The 10,312-nt window shown below is 42.2% G+C and overlaps 1 non-coding gene across 1 annotated transcript; it reads right to left on the bottom strand.

Moving 5' to 3' along the window:
- Positions 1–6,084: 6,084 nt before the first annotated feature.
- LOC141650111 (small nucleolar RNA R71) lies at positions 6,085–6,191 on the bottom strand. Its single transcript, XR_012546169.1, has one exon. It is a non-coding gene; the product is annotated as a small nucleolar RNA R71 (small nucleolar RNA).
- Positions 6,192–10,312: the final 4,121 nt, after the last annotated feature.

Genomic DNA, 10,312 nt, shown 5'->3' with positions numbered 1-10,312 from the left:
TTTGCCTTTTGTCATTTGTCCCACAAATGCTTATAAGTCATATGTTTAACTATCTTACATATTTTATTATTAATGTAATCATTTAACACTTAAATATTACAATTAATAATATAATATACACTCCACTTTTTGAGTAGTATACTACCATTATATCATCATATAATGGGTCCCATAATTACTAGTTAGTTAAAATTACAACTTCTTGTAACTTTAAATAACTAATTACCTCTACCTCAAAACTTATATTAATACCTCAACTAATTTAGTAATATAACACTTAATTACTAAATTTAATCTTTATTTAATCACATTAAAATAAGACGCAAAATTGCACTCCCATAATTAAGTAATTAATTAATCTGTATCGCATACAATTAATTAAATAGCTATTTGGGCTTCATCCTATAGGTGTGACCTAAAGGGATCAACTGACCACCACCGTCACACGACAGTAATGTCAAACTCTAGTTAGCCAATCATTACCGATTAATGACGGTCAGTCGACTGTATAAAGAATCATCCCTCACGTATTCTTAGTATGAGATTTAATTGATATTTAAATCATGTGATCGCACTATTGTTGAGGACACATTTCCCAACATTTTCACCCTTGGTTCCTCATACCATGGCGGTTAAATCCGTGTTTCGGTGATAATATTTGGTTACTGACATTTAAAAGGTATTTTAAAACCTTTTATTTCATTTCTTTACATTTTCAAACAAACATATTAGTCACCAACACAAAGTCAACCTTGGTTCTACATACCATGCCGGATTTTAACCCGGGTACGATGATGAGTATCGACTAATTACATTCAAATGGACTTAAAACAATTAGTCCATAATCATTTTTAAAACTATTCATGTCAAGTTTGTCAAATCGAACCCGACACCGAATATTATCAAAATAATGATGATTATTCGAGTCTAGTTCTTCAAATAAACAAACGCGGTCTAAACGACCCCTTTCAAGTCAAACCGGGTCCAAATACCCGTTTTCAACACGTTTTATAACGTTTTCTAAAAGGTTAGAACACGGCACATAAACCGTGGGCTAACCCGCGCCTAAACAGGCCCTCTATTTCTTATTTTCAAAACCAGAGGGAGGCCCCTTGTATCGCCGGCTGGCTCGCGCCTCATATAGCCGTCTGGTACAGGGCCTGTTCCCTTCCAGCATTAGTCTAGGACGATCCCGACTCCGGTTAGCCCGGATATAGGATGGATCAGATGACTATTTGATTATCCAAAACCATATTTGCAAAATGCCTTACTAAGACAAATGGATCATGTTATGCACCCTAAACCTAATACGGTAAATGGATATTTTATTTCCGTCTTGCATGCAAATCAATCATTAATCCAACTCGACATCTTATACTTGATACTTGGATTAAATCAACCGACTTAGAAAGCTCTCACATGTTAGGTTTAAATTATTGGATGCGCATTCATGCATTTAAACCGTTTTATCAACTTTTGCATTCAACCAACCAAGATCGATCAGTAGAGGCCGCTAGCGCGGGCGGGATTGGGTGTCTGATTAAAGGGCTTCCCAATACGTACCTTCACCTCTTACTCAGAAACTTTGGATAGTGGACGACCTTATCCAGGGCGTACGAGAGTCATTCTAGAGATAGGATGCTAAAGAGGGACGATTTCCTTATCTTTAGTACCTATGTCAAACGCTGCTTTGTGCTTCGATTTGACCGAGGTATAAAGTGGAATTCGAACGGGTTCCAGGTATCCCACAAATGCTTGGTGGTGACTCCGAACATCTCTAATCGTTTCGAGACCCTAACCGAGACGAAACCGACCGATCTAAAACGATCCGGTCGAAAGCACTTTTACGCCGCCGAGCGTGGCTTTCAAAAGACCGCTGCAGGTCCACAGATCGAAGTGGGCTCGCAGGTGGCCTGTGACCGCGGACCGGTAGGTGGCCCAAATCCACAGACCGAGACGTGGCCTATGTCCACAGATTGGCGACTCCGCTGGGGAAAACTAGGACACTTACGTCTTTGTGATCCCTAGATGGTGAGACTCGAACGAGGTCTTGGTTGGAATGCATTAATTGATATTACGGTCACGGTCGAGTTCCTTGTCCGGGCCCACAACCTAACCCTTTTCGACCAATTGGCTCGTCTCGTCGGCGTGAGTTTTCTCATCCCTGCGTTTCGAATCCCGATTGAGTCAAGCATACCATTGACGTTACACTTTTCTGTTTCGTCAAAGAGATTTCATCACTTTCGAGCACGAGGCTAGGGCGCCCTCCTTACACATTTTGTTTGGATTGGTATCCCTCTCGCAAATCGGGGTTTGATTGCTTGGTGTGTAACGCACCCTTTTAAGCCAAAACCCGTGTCAGCATAATGCATAATATAATGAACTGCGAGTGCTTATGTGCTACTTGATCATAAGTCCTTCCGTGTCATTTTCTAACTTTCAAAAACACCCTTTTGCGCCTTTATAATGGCCATTTCAAACCTCGGTCTTTCGCCGGCCGTTGCACGCCTTTCTAGGCCGTCATAATGACGATTTTCAAACCCGGTTTTGTATAACCATTTTAACACGCCTTTCTAGGCCGTCATAATGACGATTTTCAAACCCGGTTTTGTATAACCATTTTAACACGCCTTTCTAGGCCGTCATAATGACGATTTTCAAACCCGGTTTTGTATAACCATTTCAAAACGCCTTTCTAGGCCGTCATAATGACGATCTTTAAACCTTGTTTTGTATAACCATTTCAACACGCCTTTCTTGGCCGTTATAATGACGATTTTCAAACCCGGTTTTGTATAACCATTTCAACACGCCTTTCTAGGCCGTCGTAATGACGATTTTTAAACCCGGTTTTGTATAACCATTTCAAAACACCTTTTTACGCCGTTATATTCGCCGCGTCTAGACACGGATTTTAACCCGTTTCGCGCCGACAATGGCTCTTTCAAAACCCGAGAAAAGCACACGCCCTTTTCTCGAGACACTTTCGGGATCCCGAGGACCATACACCATCCCCGAGACCTCTTCAAACATTTCAAACTCGATTTTCAAAACATACAATTTTGAATTTCAAAAACCGTCTTGGGAAACAATGCACTATTTTCCGAGCCGACTCAAACTCAAACCGTCTTTTGCAAATAAACTTAAGACGACCTCTTTCAACTGATCGACTTGCGGAGATTTCTATCTTCGGAAGCCGTCCATTTAAGCGACAAATGAATCTTTTTGAAAATTTCTATTTTCGAAAACTTCAGTCCACCATTCCAATTCCGCCTCGTGTCTATCGAGTCAAAGCAAACGTACTTATGGGTCTTTACTTATGAGTCGTCTCACCACGAGACCCGTCCAACGGCGTCACGCCGTCATGTTTGACTCGTGTTAAATGTTCGATCAAACACCGTCACGTCATAAATCGAGTCAGCACCGAGGGACCACACACGGTCGCCCCGTCTTGTTGAGTCTGATCTTTGTCCCGTCCTTTGTGTTGTCTGCGTTCAGTCTTGGAACCGTGTCGGATTGAGTTGTAATGTGAGCCGTTTTTCTGCCTCAGAGCCATGGCCCCGTCTTCAACTTCGTCCAACAACAACAATGACAACAACAGAGATGTCACAACTGATCAGCTAGCCAGCCTGCTTACCGCCCTTAAAGTCACCCTAGATCGCGTCGAGACCCGTATCGATGCCCTGGAGAACAAGGAAACTGGGGAACATAATACCCCACCTCTGACCGAAACTGAGAAGAGGTTGAAGCTCTTGGAAGAGCAGCTCCTAGCCCGGGGTAACAATATCCATCTTGAGAACAACCGAAGGTTCGAACCTGTTGGGGACCAGTTACCTGACAACTTCACCCTAACTGATGATGCGTGTCTTTTATATGATATTTTACATCCTATTTTCCACGCATTTCAGAGCTCATTTGTGTAGTTTAAGCTACCATTTCCCCCATTTCCGTCTACTTTCGTGTTTTTGTACTTTATTGCAGAAATGTGAAGAATTCAACGGAAATTGAGCTAAATCTGTCCCCGACTATCCTGCATTGCATTTGACGTGAAGAATTCACATAAGGAACGAGCTTGGTGCGCAATTCAAGGCCCAAAAGACAAGTCCACGAGAAATATGAAGTCAAGTAGCAGCTAAAGCAGTCGATCGACCACCACCTTCAGTCGATCGACCAACCATCGGGTTCCAGAGGCTACTGTGCACTGCTACTCAGTCGATCGACCACTACCCTTAGTCGATCGACCAAGACGCTATTCCAGACGAGAATTAAAAGATCGAGATTTATCAAGCCCATGAGTTATTAGGTTTAGGAATTATGTTACGTATACTTTCTATATAACGTAACCTAGTTCGACAGATACATGGATCCGATTTTTATCTAAGTTTTACACAGTAACATTGAGTTTTATTCATTCAAAGAATTAGGGTTTGGAACATTGTTTTAGCATTGGAATTTCGTTCTTATACTTAATCATTCCTCTGCAATTTCGGTATTCCTTCTGCCTTATTTCGATTCACTTTTATTTCGTTGTTAGTATAGAATTGCTAGTTAGATTACAAGCCAATTTTATCGTTGCATGTTAATTATTTATCTTACCGCTTTAATTATGAATTCAGTACTTTTATGCCCTAGTTTTATTGTTGTTATCACCCTCAGCATGAGTAGCTAAATTAATTGTGCTAGGATATAGGGGAATTATAGCGTAGGCAGCGTAGTATTAATTTGGACTGAAATCGCGTGTCAGTCGATCGACTGCCATACCTGGTCGATCGACTGACCACGTGAGGTTACCTTTCGTTTTAATTGATTTTAATGTTGTATTTAACGAATCGAATGCATGAGACCAGTTAGATGCTTAATTTATGACTGACCCAGCAGATCGAGAGATAGGGACAGTTGTTAGATCACCAATTAAAATGACTAAACTATGCTGAGATCGAAAGATAGGTAAAGTTTAGACCGTTAGTCACTTTTCAGGACGAAAGTTAGTATTAGTGATATTAGGGACCTATAGTGAGATCGAAAGATGCTATTTGTTAAGAGTGGACCGAGAGGACCTCTTTATTTCCCGCCTCATGTATTTGATTTAGACCTGTTTAGTATGCTGCCGCCGAAGCTATAGTGAACCGACCATCCTAGTACCTCTTTTTATATTTGATTTCATTTATTTCGTTAGTTTACATTTCTTTTACTGCTATTAGCTTTAGACCAAATCCAATCAAACCCCCACATTATTGTTACCTTAAGACCGAAATTAAACAACTAGAAATTACGTCTGCCTCTCTGTGGTTCGACCCGACTGCCGCTAGCTATAGTTGTAGTTGGAGATTATAAATTTATTTTTGACACCTCACGACGGGTATCAAATTTTGGCGCCGTTCTTGGGAGGCAATTGTTCTAATTTTTAGTTGTTTTTATTTAGTCTTTCTTTAGTTTAAGGGACTTCCGTTCCTTAAACTTTTCTTATATTCTTTTTGTAGTTTCTTCTTATGCGCAGGTCACAGGGTGGTGAACTAGTACCGTTCAATCCTGAGATCGAGAAATCCTTGCGCGAGTTGAGACGATCACAAAGGGTATTGCCGACAGAGGAAGAGCTGAGTACTCTGTCAAGTTACTACGGGAACGCTCTGTTTGAGGAAGATCCACCTACATCTCCTGCTTCTATTTCTTCAAATTGAGACAGTCACTTCTCCGAAATTCCAGTCATGGTCAAGAAGCAACCATTGCTAGTCACTCGTAGCCGACAATGCGAATCTCTACAAAGGATTCGAACTACCTGGGGAAGCGAGAAAATTCGAGCCAAAGCCTTCCTATATTAACCTGGTGGAGAGAAACCAGTTCGGGGGAGCTGCAAATGAAGATGCAGCCAAGCATATGGAGATTTTTATTGATTATTGCTGCTCTATACCCCCGTCGACCGGTGTGACTCAAGACCAGATCAAGGAGACCATGTTCATTTTCTCCCTTCGTGATGCTGCAAGGGAGTGGTATAGAGATTTGGACCGAGCCGCTCATGGGATCACCGACTGGAATTCCTTAGCCCTGGCATTTTACAAAAAGTACTTCTCTGCCTCGAAGACAAATGGCATTAGAGCTCAGATCACGAGCTTTAAACAGGGGCCTGATGAGAACTTTCATGAAGCATGGGTCCGTTTCAAGAAATTTGTGCGAACCATACCGCACCATGGGTTCGAAAAATGGAGTCTTTGCAATCAGTTCTATAATGGGCTGTATGACGATTAGAGGGCTATTTTGGATGCTGCAGCCAATGTCCGATTTGCTGAGAACATGGGAGAGACTAAGGGGTGGAAGATCATTGATGATTTGGCCACTCATAAGGCTGAATATGGGAATTCAAGAGGAAACCAGAGGAGAGCTGCTGAATCTTCCTCTGTTGCTGCACTAGAAGCTCTCACTGCAAGGTTTGACAAATATGAGTTGGGAGGAGCTTCTAAAGGAGGGATGTACCATGTCAATGCTATTTCAGACGGTCCTTTCGTCTGTAGAAGATGTGGAGCTGAGGGGCGTGTCTCAGAAAATTGTTCTGTCCCCTTCGAGTCTTGCGCTGCCTTTCAACATTATAGGCAGACAAACACGTACTATGAGCCGAATGTCCACCCCAACTTGAGGTGGAGTAGCCAGAATGTCCTGAATCCGACTCAACCTCCACAACAGCAGCAGCAGCAAGCCTATGTGTCCCCTCACAAACAACCATATCAAAAACCTCCCTATGTGCCGCAGCAGCAACAATCCCAAAATTACGAGTTCACCGAGTTGAAGAACTTATTGCTGAAGGAGTCCCAAGCTAGAGAGGCCGGGATGAAGATGCTAGAAAGCCAAATTGCTCAATTGGCTAGCAAGAATACCACTCGAGCTCCGGGACACTTACCGACTCAAACTGACCAGAAAGAGACCCTAAATGCCATAACTTTAAGGAGTGGGTCCACCCTAGAGGGGCCTGCTATGGTCGAGGATGATGCTGCAAAAGATGAGGCAAAACCGAGTCAAAACAAAGCTGGAACGAGCAAAGGAAAGAAAAAGGCGTCTACCAGGTATATCCGTCGATCGACCGATACGCCTGGCCGATCGATCGAAGTGCGGGTTCTGAAGCTTACGGTCTGTTCAACTCGGTCGATCGACGACATCACTGGTCGATCGACGAGATCGGCTGGCGATAGTGAGATTTTTCGTCCTCCGATGCCCGACAACTTGAGGGATCATTTTTTTCGGGGTACGACAGTTCCGAAAATATTGGGGGAAGACCCGAGTGCTGATGGGTCAGTCCCGGCTCCGAAGTTCGACCCAATGACGGTTAATGGCTCACATTTAAGACGGTCTGAAGAGGGGTCAAGCTTCAACAAGGAGAAGGTAGTGGACTTCCAGCCTAAGTCCACGTATACCGGCATGCGCGATTTAGAGGAGAGGGCTAAGCTACTTCTTACAGCCCCATATCCGGAAAGATTAGTGCCGACGAAGGAACAGGTATCTTTCAATAAATTTGAAAAAGTTATTCGTAGCTTGAATGTACAAGTACCTTTCCTTGAGTTAGTTAATCAAGTGCCTGCCTATACTAAATTCATAAAACAACTCTTGTCTAAGAAAAAGTCACTTGAAAATGTGCATACTGTCGCATTAACTAAAGAATCATGCTCTTATTTGTCTCACACTGCACCCCATAAGCTAGAGGACCCGGGTAGCTTTTCTGTTCCTTGCAATATAGGTACCTTCTCTATTGAGAAGGCATTATGTGACTTAGGAGCTAGTATAAGTGTAATGCCCCTGAGTCTTGCTAGGAAGCTCAAATTGACTAGGTTCGCAGTGACAGACATGACAGTACAGATGGCTGACCGATCTGCGGTCCAGCCAATAGGAGTCTTAGAGGACATTCCTGTCCAAATAGGGAAGTTTTTCTTCCCCGTCGACTTCGTTGTACTTGACATGCCTGAGGATGCCCATATTCCCATTATTTTGGGGAGGCCATTTCTGCACACTGCTGGTGCAGTAATAGATGTCGGTCTAGGAACTTTGACCTTCAAAGTGGGAAAGCATTCTATTGTCTTTGCCCAGCCGGCTAAGAAGAAGGACCCCATGTGGCTGTGACTTGTAATACGGTTCTGACAAGAAATCGTACCTTGTGCTTCCTGATATGCCTATCTCTATTCCTGTTGTAATCCCTCCGCCCCAGATTGGGAGGAAATTGGAGGAAGATTTGTCTATTTCTGATATTGCAGGAGCTGGTTTGGGGAAGGAAAAGCTGCAAGTCACTCTAGCTGCGAAGAAGCCAATCATTTCACGAGGAGGTCTTGGTTGCCTTAGCTATGCCACCGATGAGGAAGTTGATGACGAGCCAGTCAAAGTAACGGAGTCCGACTTGGACTTTGATGAGCAAGAAGAGGTCATTGACTGGGGAGATGATGAGAGTGTTGATCCGTTGAGCCATACGGACGTGGAAGCTAAGAAGGGTGCAGCTGATAAGATAAGCACCGTTGAGGCTACCTCTAGTAGCCAGAAGCCGACGAAGTGGGCCATTCCGTGGCCGTTCTTGATCAACTACTAGTTGATCACATGTTTTACAAACATTTTATTTGCTTTTGTTAGACACTTTTTATTGCTTTTGTGTACGCGAAACTTCGCATTTTACTTTGCTTGCTTAGGATTTTATACGCCTTAGACTTTACTTTGGGTTTTGCGCAATTTTGGGCGCGTATTATTGTGCATTTGCAGGTTTTTAGAACTCATTAGCTCACGTTATTGAGTTAATACGAAGAAATCCGAAGCTACAGCAGTATCTTCGGTCGATCGACTGGGCTGTATAGTCGATCGACCGGTCTGCAGTTCGAGGAGCTACTGTTCCTTTCACCTTGGTCGATCGACTGAGTGATATGGTCGATCGACCGCCATGCACTGCTGTACATGTTCACGACCTCTCTCCTGCTATGCTTGGTCGATTTGCGGAATTAAGGGAGTTTTCTACTCCACTTTTTCTTCCGTCATTATTTATTTCTTCTATTTTCCTCAATTTTGCACATAATACTGCTTCATTATTGTTTTCTTGATTTTATGCGTGGTACTTTATTCGTCTTTTCAGGTACATATTGGTAGCACTGCTGGCTACTGAAACCTCCTAGCTTACGCTGGTTTGGGGAGGTTTCCTTTGCTGCGCTTAAAGTCTTGTGAGTTCCCGATCTCCACTTCATGTCATATTTACTTGTTCATTTTCTCGCAAATTCCCGTTTCTCTTTTCTTTCACTACATGATTTTGCACAATGGGGACATTGTGTGATTTGGTTTGGGGAAGGGTTTTGCGTCGCATATCATTTCCTTGCATTCGCGTTTACATTTCTGTTTTGCATTGTTTATTTCATTTCATACATATATACAGAAAATACCAAAAAAATTGAAAATTTTTCGAAAAATTCAAAAAATTTCATGTTTATTTTAGCATATAGGTCGAGTCGGAACGGTAGTATTTCAATGACGACATTGCAATTGCATTTGTTTTTGCCTAAGCCTTGCTAATTGACATGTTATTAGTAGAATCGTATAAGTGCATATCTACGAGTTTTCGTTACATATTTGCTGGACTTGAAATTTGACTTAGATTTTTGGCAAACTACATCATTTTCTGAGATTTAGAGCCTATAACTGGTGACATCTATGACCAGTTTATTTAGGAATGTGAGTAGTACTCCTTATGAGACATGTCATATCAATTTGCATAAATATGAACTTAATCTGCTTAATACCTGTATGCATTCGGTTTGTGGACACATGTGGTAGAGGTTTTACTTTTTTCATTTTGCCTATAAGCTCCACACTGCCAAAAATAGCCTTTTTGTCCTAATTACTACATCCTACATTTAGCCTGTCCTTTGTCAAGCTAGTAGTTTAGTTTTGGGATTGTTACTTGTTTTTGGTAGCCTTTTGCTCGATTGAGATGTTGTTGGGAGAATGAGAAGAAAGGAAAGAAACAAAAAGAAACAAAAAGAAAAGAAAAAAATGATTCGAAAAAGAGAAAAAGAGGTTCTGTACTGTTCAAAGCAGTCGATCGACTGGCATCATAGGTCGATCGACTGAGGTTCGAGAGAAAAAAGAAAGAATCAATCCGCATAATTCAAACCTTTATCTTTTGGCGATTTTTGCTCCCATGTATTATTCATATCTTATGGGGAATTGGTTGATTGCTTTATACCAGGGATTGTGAGTTTTGTGCTTGCTATAGCACCGTTTCGATTGGATTTTGAGCAAGAAGTTGGATATTGTCGCATGGTTCTGTTACGGTACTAGCTTGATCACCTGTACCCCCACATTC

Source organism: Silene latifolia, chromosome 3, assembly GCF_048544455.1.
Source record: "Silene latifolia isolate original U9 population chromosome 3, ASM4854445v1, whole genome shotgun sequence".
Taxonomy (NCBI): Eukaryota; Viridiplantae; Streptophyta; class Magnoliopsida; order Caryophyllales; family Caryophyllaceae; genus Silene; species Silene latifolia.
Note: the sequence above shows the minus strand (reverse complement) of the source record. Positions and strands in the feature narration are given on the sequence as shown.